Source organism: Anas acuta, chromosome 7, assembly GCF_963932015.1.
Source record: "Anas acuta chromosome 7, bAnaAcu1.1, whole genome shotgun sequence".
Taxonomy (NCBI): Eukaryota; Metazoa; Chordata; class Aves; order Anseriformes; family Anatidae; genus Anas; species Anas acuta.
The window spans coordinates 20,433,829-20,452,326 of NC_088985.1; positions in this window are offsets into that span (position 1 = coordinate 20,433,829).

An 18,498-nucleotide genomic window follows, 5' to 3' on the forward strand; every position below is an offset into this window, starting at 1 on the left:
GGTCATTTAATTAACTGACAACACACAGTTTTGAAAGAAAGCAATGAAAAAATCAAGGCAGTCATCAGTATATCTCATTGTTTTCAAAGTTGTTTGCTTGTTAGTTTTGGATGAAAAAAATAAAAGAAAGCTAATCTTTATTCCTCATTCATTAGTGGGGTTAGGTCCTGAAACTCTATTTAATAACAAATATAGTAAATCCATTGTTTTTAGACTGAGATTAATTGATCTTCCGCTAAGTAGAGTTAGTTGAAATATTTTGAGCAGAGCATCCCTCCACCCCCACACTTTCTGTTATCAAAAATGGGTCTGTTTCAACATTATAAACATCCATTTCCATTGAAATGGATCATTTCCAGTGGAATTTTCCACAGAAGACACAAAACAAAGTGCAGAAGGTTCACATTTTGTTAGGACTTGACATTATGGCTAGTGTCTGCAATGTACTGTAGGAGCCTTGCAGGGATGTGCTGCGCAACTCTGCCTGGCAGCCTCTCACATGGCCCAGATAGTCTTTCAGGGCAAGGGGTGGCAAGAGGCATCCACAAGACACCATGATCCATGGGGCACTGCAGGCACTTGTGGGAAAAGGATATGCCAAGAATAAGGTCAAACCTAAAACTAAGGCAGCTTTTCAACATTTCTAAACCCATGATTTTCTTTAAAAAATAAACTCGGTTAAGTTTTATTTCATCTGTTTGTCCCAGTTTGTTTGTTTGTCCTTAGTGCTGAAATTACATTTTTCTCATGAGAAGGACATTGTATTTTTCTGTCCCTTTAATGTCAATCATTCCACTGCCCCCAGATTTCATTGAAGCACTATAGGCGTAATCCTAAACAGTTTTCAAGGCTGCTCTTCATAAAAATCTTTGTTTCTTTTCTAGCTTCCTTATGTTTTCTATGCATCTGACTAATTCCTACCTACATCACAGTACTGCGTAGCAAATAAAAGTGATCCAGTTTGGTAAAGAAAATCTGAAGTCACCACCTAAAACAAACAAACAAACAAAATGTGAGGAGTAGGAGAAAGTTTAGACATCAAATAATGGCTAGTTTCTGATTTTCAAACCTTTCTGTAAGAGCTTTGCACCAGAAAATCTCTAGTCACTTTGACAATCTTAGCTTAAGCTGTTTAGATTCACATGCTTAGATTCACATGGCCCATGTTCCATCTAACTCCCTGGGTTTTATTGCTTTTCCTACGAGTTTTCTCATATTAAAACCTTTCAGTTATCTTTTATTCAGCAAATAATTGCTATTTCCTGCTGAATCTTTCAGTTATTTTGTTGAAGCTGACTGTTGATATTGACTATAAAAGCTCTAATCTAGTTTTTGCCTACTACTGTTTCTGGAAAGGGGTGATGAGTTGATGGAAGCAGTAGTTCTCAATGACCCAGAAATTGTGTACCACTGACCATGGGGAGGAGAGAGCCAGTGGCCTGTGACAGCAACTGAAGCTAAACAAAGAGTGGTGCATGTGGCTATACTGTTCATGGAATCAGCCTTTTCTACAGTGAAACACATTAGACTGCCTGAATGCAGTGCATATAATTCACCTCCACTGATATCTTTGTATTGAGTCAAAAGCGGAAAGGGAAGGAGCAGAGGTTAGGTAGGGCCCTTGACTTAGCATCTTGAATTCCTGAATGGAAATGAAGGGGGTAGGGCATAAGGATTTCCAAAGAGGAACAGAATTCTGTTATTTTTGGCCTTCTCAGAAGTTTCCACAAAGTGAACAACTTTCAGCTGAGTAAGCGTCAGGAGCTTGGATAGGAGGCCCAGCTCCACATCAGACTTCTCAGAACGTTCACTTCTCAGGTTATTAAGTTTGGTCTTTGCCCTCTTGAGACCCGTGAAATGAATCAATGTCTCCTGCTAACCACCAAGGGATTTGCTGTCTTCATGCCTCATTAAGACATCAAAAACTAACCAGTGAGGTGAGAGTTTCTCAGTCATGGATTGCACAATATTCCAAACACTATTGCTCTATGTACAGAAATAATATCCTGAAGGCAGATCTCTTCACACTGTTGTTGATACATTTTCTAGCTGCTATTGCTCTTTAATACCCCAGTTTATACCTAAAGGGCAACATATGTAAATGCTGTCTTGCCTGCAAAATGTTGTATGGAGGTAAGCAGCTGCATTTTGGCAGGAACTATGTGAAAATGTCAAACTCCTTGGCTGGTACAGATAGTGTACAGACTGAGTCATCTGAAAAATGCCAGCATTGTACACAACAATAGATTATTGCCATTGGTGTAACTGTGGGAGAATGTGGTTGAAAATAAAGCCCCAGATCAGCCCCTGGGTATATTTTTTTCCTTAGGTGAAATGTTTCTTAGTCCTCATAGCATTAGAACTGTGCTGAAAAAGTCTAGTTAGTGTTGATATCTCCTTTGCAACTTACTGATGATGAAGCTCTGTCAGCAATTTCTCTTCGTGCCACTTGTGTATCTGAACTATATTAGCAACACCATTCATCTCTGAAAAAAAAAAAAAAACAAAAAAAAACCACAAACTAAAAAAAAAAAAATACACAGGCTGCATAAACCAAAATTACCTTCTAATATTCATACAAACTTGCTAGAAGAAGCTATGAAGAAGTAACTAAAGCTGCAAATTAATGATAGAATTATGAATACTGGTGTCTGCAAACAGACCAAAGGTTAACTGGGGATTTCCTCCTCCACATTAAGAGTTTCAAGTTTAGGAACAGTAACCCATTTGGTTTACTCCTTTTCATAAGCTTAGCAGAGCTGGGTGACCTTTCAGAGTGGGGTGATGGACTATGCACAATTAATCCACAGGACTATTTCCTTTAACTTTAAAAACTATCAGAAGGCACTCCATATGGATTGGTTTTCCATGGCAATTCTGCAGTGCTCCCTCATCGGTGTGTGTTGAACAGATATATTTTCTTCAGGAAACTTGTTGGCATGAGTATCTGGCCCATGATAACTCCACAAGCTATATCAAGAAGCCTTTGAGGGTTGTTAGCAGCCCATAATTTCAGTCTCCTATCTCATCCTTATCACTTATTACTTCCTTCAGAACAGAAGCTTGATTTTGGACTTGGACTTATTTCAGAACAGCCCTGTTCCCACAGTGCAGGAAGTATCTCACACCATTAGAATCTCAGGGCACACGCCACTGAGCTAACCTCCTAATTAATGGCCCTCTGCCACTTTGATCAGTGGCTCCACCATGAGTTTAATGCAGATATCCATCATCACATTTCTGCAGCTACACAAACGGCTCCATCTATTCCATGAAGGTGCTTGCCACATGGTTCACAGTGAGTTCAGATGGAGAGGCTCCAAACATTTGTCTGGCTTGTTTCAGGTGTGCTTGCATGTCCAGTTGAAATGAGGCAAATAAGTGCATGTGTTGACATTTTAATTCATGAGCATCTGAACTCAAACGAAGTTACATATATACATACAATATATAAATACATATGGTCTATAAATACAGCATTACTCTGGAACAGTAAGTATTACAGGTTTCTGTCTTAAGTGTCAGCAAGTGGACATTAGTAATGAAGATATGGACTTCACGCTACTTTATCTTTCATTATTTTCACCTATCAGCTACAAAGAAGCTGAGGAAAGGAAGGGGGAGGTTAAGCTGCTTTTTGCTTACATTGTCATGGCAAATCTAATTTTTTTCTGTTCATTTCCAGAAAATTATCTACACTTGTCCTGTCATTTCCCTTTCTACACTACAGTGTCTGAAAAACTCAAGCACTGGATCAGACTTGATCCCGCTGATTCTCAGTGGGATTCACCAGCTTAATAGATTGCATGACAGCAATTATTCTGCAATTTATGACAGTGCCTAATCTAAATCTATAGGCAAGACAGCAGGAGAAATTCCCAACCACAATCAAGGCTGAAAAATCATGTTCATCTGCCAATGACCAAGGAACAAAAAAGCTTTAGACAATGCTGATCTTTTGCTAGAAATGTGTGGTGAACTATACAGTGTGTGATGGAGTCACAGCTTTATCTGAGTAAGCCTACATGTAGGACAGGCTTATGTCACTAAAACTTCTGCAGAAGTGGAAAAAGATATATTTAAAAAAAAAAATAAACAGAAAAAAAAACAACACACACACAAACAAAACAAAAATACTATTCAAAAGTATTTTGTTTGTTTGGTAAACAAAAGACAAAAAAGAAAGAGGGCCTGGAAAGAGAGAGGACCTTTCCTGAGCTTCTGATGCAGACAGAAAAATGACTGCAGACCTCAAACAGGCTGTGTGAAATGTCCCACTTCCCTCTTGGTGAGTAAAGGACTGACTTAGCTTCCAGTCCCAGAGAGGAACAGGGATTGAAGACCCAGCTTTCCCATCAACATTTAACAAGAGCGGACAAGATCTGCTCACCTGGCTGCTCCTCTGCACAGGGAAGTGCTGAGCCCTCCTGTGCAGTGAACAGGCAGTGCTCACACTGAACCCGGGCTGGCAGCTCCATTAGTAGCATACAAATACCATAATGCTGTTATGATACGAGACATTTTGTGGCTGGATGCCAAAGTCTACTGGCTTACCCTTTACTGTAGCAAGGATAAGGAAAGCTAATATTTCACTCAACCATCAAAACCAAGAATTGACCTTGATAAGTAGATGAGTGGAATTTTTCAGATTTGAGGTAGTAATAGGCACTGACTCCATGATCACTGGTGGCATTGGGAGGTTTAAATAATCAATCTTCATAAGGCTCCTAATCTTTGCCTGACAAGCATTATATACAGTGTGTGGAATATTAATATTGCATTCAGTTCTGGACAGCTCAGTAACAGTAGTGAGAACAAATTGGAAGGAACTCCATGCAGCACGGCAAAATGATGGAGTAGCTAGAGAGACTGATTTATGTAGGGATATATCAAAAGAATTATGTGTTCTGTTTTGGCCAAAATGTGAGAGAGAAAGGATGATCTGCAGAGTGGCAAGACTGGCATCTCCATGTGTCTGAAGGGGAGACGCTGCAGGAGGAAAAGAAACTATTTGGAGTTTTCTCAGCATGCCCATTTAGATTCAGTGGGAAGAATTAAGCAACTGACAGTTAAAGCAGAATACCAATAAAGTTCATTTTCTCTGTTGTATCCTAGATCAGTCAGCAGAAATGTCCCAGGATCTTGTGAATGTCTTGTTGAGGACTTAACAGCATATTAAGAAGAGAAGAGAATATAAAGAACCAGTAAGGAGGCACTGGAAGACAAAAAAAAAAAAAAAAAAAAAAAAAAATCAGAAAAAAACAAACAGCAACAACAACAAAAAAACTACGGCTCATTTCCCAGACACTGACACAGAGAGAGACAGCAAAGCTTGGCCAGGGCTGGGATGCATACTCCTTGGGTGTCATGACTCCAGGTCAAACCATGCTATCATACAAGCCTGAACCAAAGACCCAGTCTCTAGAGGACAGCAAAAACCCAAATCTTAGGCATCCAGTTCTGGTTTATGTCTAGTTTAAGGTGACTGTTTTGTATATTTTAAGGGTAAGAGAAGTGGTATGTCTGAGATAGGGACTTCTGTGTTCTGTTGATCCCTCCTTCCTGTAAATGACAGAAACATGCAGTACAGCTGTCAAAACCCCCAGTTTACCACATAGGAGTAACAGGGAGGGAGTATGCATTTCTCTTTGGCAAACTTGCTATCTGAAAACACGTGTGCAGAGGAACACTCACCAAGGGTCTGTGCTGTGTGCCAGGAGGGAGGGCTCTCTTCATCAGGACAGCAGTTCCTCTGGAAGGGGAAGAGTGGAAATAATGTAGAAACAAGAGATCAAACAGGCCCCTTGCCCAGAAGGTGAAGTTTCAGTCACTCTACTCCTGAGGGAGGATTGGGATACCCATGACCTCTGCACAGCCACCATTTGCAAAGGAAACTGCATTTTCTGAGGCGGCTGTCTGAGCCAGAACATTGCTTCCCAGGTGTGGGTTGTGGTGCACCTCGCTGCTGCTGTCTGTATGCAGCTCTCTTAACAGGTACAGCCAGGTATGCAGTGAAGCCACACTGTGCAGAAAGATGCAGTCTAATCTTTTCAGATGGTTCTTTCTCATTTCAGAGGAAATTTTAAACCAAGAAAAAAGTCTTTTAAGAGTGATCATGTTAAAAAAAATAAAAATCTGCCACAGACTTTTCTATTTCATGTTCTCAAGTATTGAGGTTAACTCTGGATTTGCTTTCATTGTACCATCAACATTAGAGAGAGGAATTGTATTTTAACCTCTGAGATGATGCACCCTGAATCCTGGTAGGTGAAGACCTTGCCATGCCAGAGTGATGCTCTCACAGAGAGCCCTCCTCTCTGTGGCATAGAGAGCTCAGCATAGTAGAAGAGGACTGAAACTTCATGCCTCCCTCTCTGAGACACTGACTACTGTATTGCTCTTGCCTTATCAAAATCTGCTTGTTCTTTTCCTAAAGGGGGCTGGTAGTAACTCAGTTTCCTCCCCTGCCCTTTCACACAGCAGAGCATGCCGTTCTGGACAGTTACCTCCCAAATGCTCCTTGACATATCCCCAAAAGCAGTGCTGTGATCTCCTGCCACTGTAAGCATCACAGTGATCAGCAAATATTGCTGATGAAAACAGTCCATGGCCCACACACATTCCTCTTCAGTGACAGTCAGCTCAGCTGAACCAGGCACGTACTGTACTGAGGAGGCTTGAAATTGATCCTGACACAATCATGTTCTTTTCCCACTCACAACACCAAAACATAGAAAAAGAAGCACTTTGAACGCTGGTAGAAAGAAACCTGTTGTATGGATATTTCACCCAGAAAAACTCTTCTTATTCACATAGCTAATTAAGTTAGCCAGTGTAAAGCTTGAGAAGTCCTCACTGGATTTATTTCATCAATTTACATCAACATACAGAAAAATTGTATTTAAGTGCCAGACCACCATGCCCTTGCCGGTGACATGGTTAATATCACTTTCTCATTAGCTCATGGAGCTGAATCCGAGGAGCTAATGTTGGACTTCAGAAAGATATCATCAACATGTTCATGGGACCGCTTACGATTAGAACCACAAAAGCCAGAATCTGTAGTGAGGAGTCTCTTGCTGTTGGGTGCAACACAATAGCAGTTTATGTCTCAGCCATCAAGTATTTTTTTTCCCCTTGTACACTCAAAGAGAAACAATAAAAGGAAAGAGAGATTGTCATGTAATTTCTTCCTCCTAGAAGCAAACCAGAAGAGGAAGCTGACCTGGATACAGTCATTTAGTTAAATGAGTGGTACAGCAAAGATATTGATCTCTGTAACATTTTCTACAGTAACACTCCTACATTACTTTGCTTGTGTTACCAGCCCACAGCTTTTTGACAATTCAACCCAGGGGCTCTCTTCCTGCAGGCAGCAGCTGTAGACTCTGCAGCAGTGTTTCCCACCACCTCACTGCAGAGCAGACCCTGAACCTGGACACATAGAGCCAAGTGGTACTGATTATCCACTACAGTTGAAGCAGGATCAAAGCATCTGTGATCAAAATACAGTAGGAGTTTGCCCATAACACCATCTGTGTTGGCTGGAACATATAACCAGTCACCAACCATATATCACTTGATTTCTTGACCCGGCAATGTATCAAAGGGACATTCCTGCTAGATGAGTAGTCTCACTGATTTTAATAGGACTACTTATACATATAATATTAAGAACTGTGCCGGAGTATTTGTCAGGAGCAAACCTGAGACCTTTAGCTCATCAGCAAAGTTGGCTCATTTTGGTATGGTGATAGTGCTTAAATGGATTGATGCTGATTTGCATTAACTAGCGGATTAAAACTCAATTTACATCTTTCTTTTACTAAGAAAGAGATTAGATTTGAGACTAGTACTTGCTGTAGGTTTGAGGGTTTGACTTGTAGCTGAGGTTAATTCACTTCCCCTCCTGATACACACAGCCATACTGCCTGTCTCCAGTCCCCCAGGCAGCCAGGCTTTGTGAGCTGGCAGGCTGACACTAACTGCTTCTGTCCCTGGGCTGCTAGCATTCATGCCTCAAGTGTGACCAGTTTGCCTTGTGGCAATAGCAACTCTTCAGTAAGAATTACTTGTGCCAGGAGACCCATTTTGTGCCTTACGGCAGCCAGCATGAAAATTCATCTATCTTGATCAAATGATCTTGGCTCCCATGTATCTTAAAACATAGGTTAATGATATAAATACTGCAACTACCAAGGCCTTGTATGTTCTTCTTCCAGACAGATCAGAAGCACTGACTTGTGCACAAATGGTCCTGACCTTGGGGAAAGTCTCATCTGGCTCAGAACTCTTGCACTCACTAATCTTTTTATTAGCTGCCTTAATTACCAGAAATCACCAGCACATCCAAGCTGCAAATATACCCCAGCTTCACCTGACCACCACTGACTGCAATGTAGGCAGTACAGATCTTAAAATCCACTGCACCGTGTAACATGTTACATTTGGAGTCCCATATTAAGGCCTTTTAAACTCTGCAGCAAGCTTTAAAACAATCACATTTCCTCGGGGCTGCCAGAAGCAAACGTAAATACAGGAGTTCAAAAGAAGAATCCAGTTTTCACAGCTGCATCTTAGCTAAATTAAAAAAAATAAAAAAAATGAAGAAGAAGAAAAGGAAGAAAGACAAACTGACCTAAAAGCTTTTGGAAAAACAGATCAGGGCAGACAAAAGTAATTGTTCTAAAGCTGTTCTGGGTGTTTTAGGAACTCTATCATTTCCAGATTTGAAAGACCTTTTTTTTTTTTTTTTTTTCCTAACAAAGCATCATTTTGAAGTCACACAGGAGTTAAAAACATCTTGGTTAAAACTAGTATCAGAGCTTCAATATGCAATAAAATATAGCACAGTTAGAAAAACATGCCATTTTGGCTATAGTGTATGACTAATTGATTTTTGAGCATTGCCTAATTGTGTGACACTGGTTAACCAAACAACAATGCATTTTTTCACAGGCTCCAATATTAGCTCAGACCATTCTGTGACCTCCCCCTGTTGAGAGACACATCGTATTTTTGACCATAAATCTAATGGGGTAAGGGCTGGAGGAGAGATTCCTGCTTTGTTTTTACATTTTAACTGAGGTTAAAAAATTCTAACTGATGTCGTTTATATAGGGAGTAATATATTTTAGTGAGAGCTGTGGCTTGGAGAAGCACGGATACCAAAACTCTGCTGCTGAGCTTTCTGTTTATTTAGACACAGCAATGGGTTAGATTTGTGAGTAGAGTTGTGCTTAAGTCATGGTTAAATTCATTTTTGATGGCTTCACTGAACTGGAGGACCTAGGGAAAACAAGCAAGGAAGCAAACAAACAAACAAAACTGTTAGAGAAACTTTATATTAAAAAGGATTTTGAATACCAAAACCTTCAGGTGCTCAAAATACTTCTCTGCTTCCCCTGTATTATGGATGCTGAGCAAAGCATATCATCTTATGCAAAACAACTTCTGCTGAAAAATGTATATTTATGCTAACTAAAACTTGTATAAATTTATATTAACTAAATTTTGGAAAAGAAAATTTTAAGATTAATATTTTGCTTTTTTTTTCAGTAAAAATATAAAATACAGGTTTTTACTTTTAAAAACTGTTACTGGTCCCTTTAAATATGAATTTCTTTTTAAAGAAAAAAATCAAGGGAACAAAGTGAAAGAAAATATTTTTCAACAGGAATAATTTTTACACATTTTAGTGGGAAAATTAAAAATAATCATAAACACTTCAACATAATTTGAAAACATATTTTTTTCTGTTTAGTCAGCCAACTGAGATGTGGATGTTCCGATTTCCATGAGTGAGATGCTGATAGGATTTAAAGTGTCTTTTTCTTGTGTGTGCGTGCCAGCGAACTAACCTGCCGAATTTCAAAACAGCTTTATGCTCTACTCCATAGCTCTGTGTTGACATTCTGCTGAGGAGAGATGGGCAAGTTAGTGCTTGCAATCTGAGTATGGAATGGGATTTTAGTCTATTTTTGGCAGCTACTTTCTAACAAAATAGGTAGTTTAGGGAAATACCACTGTTCTTGTTTACAAGTGTCTGTGCAAAAATAACATTTGCACATGTAGTGGTTCTGTCACTGTGCTTAACTCCTTTTATTTATTTTAGTTATTGCTGATAAGAAGTCTGGAAAAGTGGCAGGAGTAATTGATGCACTGTAATGCAAATTCCTATCTCACAAGCTGGTGGGTAAATAAAAAATCATCCTCATGACTAGCAGAAAAACAATCAGAAACAAAAATCTGAAAGAAAACAAAACAAAAAAAAAAAGAGAGAGAAAGAAGGAAGAAAAAAAATGACATCAGGGACCACTATGTTGGTCACGGATTGACTATGGCCATGACAGTAAGTAACACGACTGTATGCATTTAACCAAATGAATTCTCTGAGGAGAATAGTCCAAAACATTGGAACAAAATGAAATTCAAGACTGTCCATATTTCATATTTGATTGCTTTGCCATGTGTTCCTCTGCTTTGTTCTCTGTGAGGGTGTGTGTGCACGTGGATCCTCACTACTCATGATGAAACTGGACTGTGAAGATGAAGGGTGCGTTCCTGAAATGGTTTGTGGGAAACTGGCTCCCCATCACGTTACTGAAAGCTACCTGGCCACATCCCAGGTCCTGACTTGGAAACATGCCTTAAGGAGTCTTCTTGGCTTCTTCCCAATTATTTCCCTCAGTGGTAATGAAGAAGAAAAAAGAATAGCGATGTGCTGAACATAAGGTGCACTCTGCCCATCAGCATTGGCTGCAGCACTCACGGCACGAACTTCAGCAGAATGCAATGTAATGGTCTGATCCAACTGGGAACAGACCATAAAACTCCACTGCAAACACTTGTACAAATAGAACTTTTTTCTGATGAAATTGAAACCATATTTTGACTTGCCATTAGAAAAACAAATCTGAAGAGATAGTTATATATTGAATAACCTGAGAGCTTTTCAGAGCCAAGAAATCAGCTGCTGGCTTGAAGAATTAGATGGCAATGTGAAACATGCTGACCCGTGCTGATTCTCTGAGCTCTCTGTGCTCAGCAGCATGTTCGTTTTGCAATATTCATCACAACCATTAAGGCCTTCCTGGGACCAACAGGTAAAAAACTAATCCTTTTGCCTCAAAAGCATGTTTTTTATCAAACAGAAGAATTTCCAGGAACTATCAGCAATATAGGACAAATTACATGAAGATATGCCTTCTGATGTTGCCAGGAGACCATGGTGACACAGTGTCAGCAGACAAGTGCCTTGTACTGTACACAGTTCACACAAATCAGGAGCACGCTTCACTGGTGTTAGCTACATGCTTCTCTCCAGAGATGTCATTTTTGCCTGCAGTTTACTGGATGGCAAAAAGTACCTCTGACCACAATGCAAGTGATGTGCAGAAGAGTGGTATGCTGGAGCAGCTGTCTCTCACCAGACCATGTCTGGTTTTACCCTTTATGTCTACAGATAGCAGCTTCCAGGGTCTGGAGTTGATGCTGCCCCGAAGAAGCTTTTCTTAGTCAAGAAGTTATGAAATGCAGAAGTGACCTTCTGAGCATCTCAGAGACTTCTGCTAGCAAAGAGGGCACCCAGGTCTCAATCCTGCTTGCTGTGATTTGCACATAACGCATCTCCTGTGAGTGACAGTGCAAGCACCTTTGCCAAGAGCCATAAAGTATGAGAACAGTACATTAACATCTCATTAAATACATATACTGGGTATCTTAAACACCCTGCTCAAAAGGAAGTGTGTAAGATGTGTCACATTATTCAAACATTATCCACATCTCTTTGATGAGGTGTGACTGCCTGCAAATGGAGCAAGAACAAAGCCTCCAAGGAGTTCCAATATTGCTGTGTTTTTGTATTGCAGTAGCACCTAAAGGCCCTGAATGCAATCCAGTCCTTGCTGGAAAAGCTCACTTACCATCACAGAGAAGACAAAGGTACAGGGGGAACTGAGAAATCGAGAAGTGCAATGACATCACAAAGATTACAGCATATGTACAAGTAGAGGCAAAAAGAGAATCCAGGCCTCAGGATTCCCATCCCAGCGTGCTGGTGATTGGCTGAGATTAGCACGTTTTTTAGCCAGGTCTGCTGGTCTTTGTTTTTGTCGCTGCTCTACGCCCATTATAATCAGAGCTGTGTACTTTCATAATAGCTTATCACGAGCTGAGTCTGAGAACTCCAAGGCAGTGAGAAATGCTCAGCAACAGATCACTAGTCTGTAACAGCCAGCCAGGGCATCAGATATCCCTTGTGACCATGACTTGGGTGCCTGGGATTTCAGATATACATCCATACTTTCTGCAGGTTGCTTCCACTAAGATCTAAAGATTTTATCTAAGTTGGGTCCTTCTGAGGATGTACCTGAAGTAACATAGAAACTTACTGACCCTGACCATAGCCCAGGAGTTATATTAATTGTTAATGAGATGCCATGACAGCTCATGCAAGTCTTTCCATTGTGTTTCCTTACAAAGATAAATGCATGCACCAGGTCACTTTACATTGTAAAGGATTAGGAGAATGTAAGATTGTGAATACTCATGGTCTGAGCCTGGTCACCTTCCAAAAAGCCTGACTGGTCTCCTGGAATGAGAAGACAACCTTCTCCTCAGCTGATCTTTCTCTTGTTGCCTAGATATAAGTTCGTGCCAATCCTCCCAGGAACCTGACTTGCTAGGAGGGTGGTGTTTACAGACACCCTTGAAATACAGTCCAGTACACTGTGTCCAGTGGAGCCCATTGCTGGCAGTAGCGATATTCCCTGTGCGCAGTTCATTTTCAGCATTTGTCCACAGGTGGAACAGTTGCCAAAAGGGGATTTCCACTGATGACTCTCCTGTCTCCTGTTTGTGTCCAATACGATTATTTATCCCTCTCCAGTGAGTATATGTGGTTGGCTTAAGAGCTTGGAAAGAGTCTTCCAGCAGGCGATGGCCAAAATCATTGACAAGAAACAAACACTACCAGCAGGCCTGAGTTTTAATAACTTGCAGTGACCACCAGGAACCCCAGGGTAGTGCATTTCTGAAACACTTGTTGCTCCCAATCACATCAGATGTGTTCTGCCTCTCCTGAGCAGGCTCACATGATCGGCCTTCCTGCAAACCTAGCAAAACAGGTCTGTAGCCTGGGGACTGTCAGATAAGCTGGAAAACATGCAGGCCAACTTAGCATCACTTCCCCACCTCCTTAAAAAAAATGCTGAGGCTTGAGTAGCAACCATGGGAAGATCACAGCGAGAGCCAGTCCTCCACACTCCATGTGCCGCAGCACAGCCCATCATGGGATGCCATTAGAAGAGGGGCAGGAATGCACATTCAAAGACAACAACTCTAGATGAGAGGACATATCTCTTGTCACATGTTTATTAATGCCATTTTTAAAAAATTGACCTACCTGTGTATTGGGTTTGGCCCACAAGTTTCGCCTAAGAAAAGGTGGGTGTGAAGACAAGTGGATTGCAGGCCCTGGTGTCTGGTCCTGCACCTGCCCCAGACAGCATTCCCCTCTGTGTCAGGTTGGATGATTGCATGGTGGAAGGACAAAGGAATACAACATATGTGCAAGATATGTATAACACATGTGCTTACCTATTCTCCCTCCTGACTGCTTTGCAGCACCAATGTTTCTCTCCAGCTCTGGGCACCCAGAAATCCCTGCTGTGTGCAGCAGCCAGGCATGATTTTACCAATGTCAGGGAGAAGAAAAACTAGTTGATTAGTGATAGGACATAAAGCTGGTGTACCAGATTCTTAGCCTGTCTGTGCTGCACCTTCAGGATCTCCCCCAACACAGCTGAATCAGACTCACTGGCTCTGCCGTGGGTAAAATGGGAAATGTGGCTCCAAGAACATTCCTAAGGTGCTCATTGCAATCTGCAGTTCATGCCCTTCCTGCAGCTTGGAGTGGTACAATTCCCTGTATCTGCTTCTGTCAGCCAAAAGTAAGAGCAGTAACAGCCATCAAATGCTGTTAATAGACTGCAAAATGTCAATACACTTGAACAAAGAAGGCAACTTTGGCCTTAGTCCACCTTATGTCTGGATGCCAGCAGTTCTCTGTGTTTCCTGATGGGAAGCCTGAGTTAGCTTAAACATATCATAAACAACTGACTGGTGTTATTAAAAGAGCTTGGCAAACATCTCAGCTATCATTCAGCAATCACTAGCGCCAACATCTCTGACAGAGGACTGCATCCTTTGAAGCACGAGCTTTGAGTGATCAGCTTTACATGAAACAAGCTACAGAGCAGAGCAACTGATTCAGCTGGCTTGCAGAGGCACTTGCAGAGGCCCAGTGCCCCATCCTGGCCAAACAGATGTGTGAGGCCAACCTGCATCCATATGCTTCTATGGCTCCTTCCTGGGAGCTTCCAAAATGCAGGAGGCCAGTACACTTCTTACAGATGTCCTGTATATTCCTGCTTCGACATTCACTTTACAAGCTGAAGCTGGAGCAAAATGCATCACAGAGTGAGTGGATCATTGCAGAGGGACCTCAGGTATCAGGTCTGCCCGCTAGCTTCTCTGCACCACTTAAAGTTGTGGATATCGTTGCAGCCTAGCAATGTAGTTTGACTTTCATGAGTCAAATAGTTCGAGTTCTTCTGTGGGATTCTTCCAGCTATAAACCAAATAGGTTTTAAAGGCCTTCATGATGCTGGAAAATGTTCTGCCCTCCTATGTCTTGATCTAACAGGGTCTAAAAATGGTGGTGTCCAAAGTTTGATGAAAACAAACAAGCAAAAAAAAAAAAAAAAAAACACAAAACAAACAACAACAACCAAACACAAAAACAAAACAAAAAAGCAACCTTTGGCAAAAAGGTTTTAGAGAACTCAGAGCTGTGATTCATCCAAAGATGACCATTCATGGCTTCCTGGTTGAGTTCTTTTTTGGTCTATTTCTTAAGTAAAAACAGGTCTTGAGTGTTCTGGGATGTTTTTGATGTACAACTTCTCTTCATTGTTCTGTTTATTATTTAAATAAAAATCAAATCATCAATCAAAATTGCCTGTCCAGTCACAAGAGTTGATCCGGAAATCTTCATCTCTCCATGTGGCCTCTTAAACCACAGCAAGCTACCAGAGTTTAAAGATGACTGCTTCCAGTACCACAGCAATCAATCCCTCCTGCATTTAACCATGGTTATTTTGTAACAAACCATGACATGAGCACATTCCATCCTTATAAAATAATTGACTTCTCCATATCTCAGATGAGGTTTCGTCTTCCCAGCCTGACCCCATCTGACAAATACAGCGGTTCTACTTAAAACAGCAGGTCCAGGGTAGCTAACGCAAAGCACTGCAATTAAGTGGGAGCAGCCTGATTAAAATGTTGTCCTTAATTATGTGCGATGACAAGAAAAAAACATTTTTATAGATTCTCTTTGTGACAGGGCCCAGACTGCCTTGCCAAAGCCCTAATGCTAGACAGCAGGAAACTTGGCCCAGAACCAAAAACTCAGCAGACACTTCCTTTAGACAGCACTTGGTGCAGAAAGCAATCTGTCCTTCCCCATGTATATTTTAGGCAGACAGGCCGAAAGTCAACACAATCTTGAACAAATCCGGGGACTGGTGTAGAAACTCATGTTATCTTCAGACAAGCCTAACCCCCAGGTCAGCAGGAGTCTAGAGTACAGGGTCAGAGTGGGACTAATGCTTGTAAATATGGACCCCATTAAACTTACAGCATTGTTTACATCAAACTGCTTCATTCATGAAATGATGATGCTGCCAAACTTCCCTTGCCTTTTTTTTTTTTTTTTTTGAGAGATGGGCAAGGCAACTTGGGCAATAGGCCAAAGGCCCCTGAGGCACAAATTAGTTTTGATAGATTAGAAACAAGATGAATCTCCATGGGATGGTATTAAAGAATCTTTTATTATGTGCAAAGCGGCCTTTTAACTTCCCGGGAGACATCCCTATCTCTCCATGCTAGTCCAAGCAAAAAGCTTTCAGCATTAATAACACCTGGAGATCCCCACTGATCTGACAGCTCAAGCAGAACAGCTTGGCAAGGGTTTTCTGAACTCCTCAAGTACCCCATTTGGGTCAGATGCTGTGGTGCTCTGGACAAAATTACCTCTGTCCAAAACTAGCAGGCAATCTCAGTGCTGGGCACTTCACAACTTTATGGCCTTGGTTTCCAAGATGCATTTGCCAAAACACTAGCTGCTTTATCTGAAATATCCATCACACCAAGATCTCTCAGTATTTCTTAACAAGTTAATAACATTTAATTACTGCAAGATTGGCTGTTTCAATATCAATGTATTTGTTTATCTTGCTGAGATGTGAAATGGCAGAGTCAATTAACTAGATGAAAACTGGCAAAGCAACATTTTCCTGGGTTTAAAAGAGCCTTGTGCTTACTGCCCAGGTGCTGCCAGGACAGCTTTCCTCCAGCTGGTCCTCACAGGCTGAAGAGAAACCTCAGATCCATGCCACAGACCTGAGATTAGGGTCTGCTTAGAGCCCTTCGCTGCCATCTTCTTGCACCACAGTTCCTCAGGGAGGTGCTTGGGCTGGGAGACATTGCCCCTCACTGGCAAACAGCAGGGCAGGAGGTGCAGCCTGCAAGACTGAGGGACCAAAGTAGCACACAGCTGTCTTCACCACCTGCAAGCCCTTGGCCTGTGACTCACTTCAAACAGTAAAGACCAGTGACAAACACTTGTGGCATCTCAGAATGAAATTTCCTTGAGACTCGCACATGCAGAAGCGTGCAGCCAACAGTTAGACTGACCCAACATCCCAAGCATGCTTCAGCAGAGGAGTAATTCTCTGGGGTGCTGGAAGCGTGATCACTTTTTCTTGCTAAGCTGACACACCCTTCAGAATTACAATAGATGGAAAGGCAGGAATATGTAGCTAAGATCAAAAGGCAAGCAATACACGAGTCTGTACAAGGGATGGAATAGAAAATAAGGTCTATAATATGCTGTTACATAAAATCAACAGTACTACCTTTCCTGGATACTGTAGTGTGGGCAGAGGGGAGAGATGAGTGTTCATACTGAGCATTTTTTCCATACTCAAATAGGCAAATAATTTGAATGCATAACTTTTATCCTGAAAGAATTGTTTACAAAGGTCTTCCCATAGGTTCCCTAAGAACTACTCTTTGGTCATCTGGAAATTTTTTTTTTTTTTGATTGCAGGCATAAATATAATGTATTCACTATATGAAATAAGCATCATTTTGAACCCATAAAACTGGACACATTCATTTTTAAATGATAAAATATAGCTCTATTGATTCTTTTTTTCAGTAGTTCTAGATTAAAAAAATGGAATGTGTCTTTCACCATAAGTTGTTGTAGCCTGAATCATTTTCATCATTCTGCTGAAAACAATGCAAATTTCCAGCCAGTTCTAATGAGCATTCCTGCTTACTTGTCTCAAAAAAACATCTTCCATGCTCAGACTTTGGATAATTCTAATGAAAATAATGAAGGAACTAGAAGTGAAGTCTGTGAGAAGAGACTGTTAAACTTATTATTATTATTTTTTCCCCCAGGAAAAGGAGAAATAGAAAATAGATGATAAAACTGTATGAGCAATGAAAGTGTCAGGGAAGGGAGATTGGGAAATGTGGATCCCCTTGGTCACATTAATAAAAAAAAAAAGAGGCAATTCAGTAAAAACAAATTCAAAGCCAGTAAAAGGACATGCTTTCCCTTTGAATTTTATTTTTGCATAGTGGAATTTATTTCCAGACAATATCACTGAGGGAGAGAACTGAGAAAGAGAGCAGACATTTATGGAGATAACAGTAGTACCTAAACTAGCAGTGGGTATTGACAACATACATTTTGAAAGGAACACTCAGTCCTAAAGAAAGAAGGTTAATGATGAGCCTTAATGACTGAAGGAAGACTAGGTGCTGGCTATTACTGGTGAAAGAAAAATTCAAGAAGAACAGCCTTGGACTACTTCAGCCTGGAAGCCACAACACTCCTTTGAATCTATACACAGGACAGCAGTCATCAAGTGCCAACAAAACATTGCATTTCCATGGCACTTCTATAGATAGGTACAGTTATTAGTTTTCTCATCATTTCCAAATTTGAAAATCTTTGAAAATCTTTTTTCACTTAGACTAGAGTGGGGAGAAAAAAAAAAAAAAAAAAAAGACTTACTGTTTTTTTCAGTGAGCTATGCATTCAGGAAAAAAAAAAAAGATAAATCCCCTTTTAAGGAAAAAATTGAATGTTCTCCTATATATTTATTCTTATGTTACTTTTATTATTTTTACATCATTTCTTGAGACACAGCCATTCTAGTCTTCACTGGGAATCATTTTAAAATATTTTAAACAATAGCTGCTCACGCAGTTTATGAGCACTTTTTGTTCCAAATGCTAAAATATACTAACACTGGTAGAAGACATAAACCAGAGAAGACAGGAAGTTTCAATCATTGCCGAGTAACAGCTGCCCTTATTTGTTTAAGAATAAAATAAAATTTAAAAATAAAAATT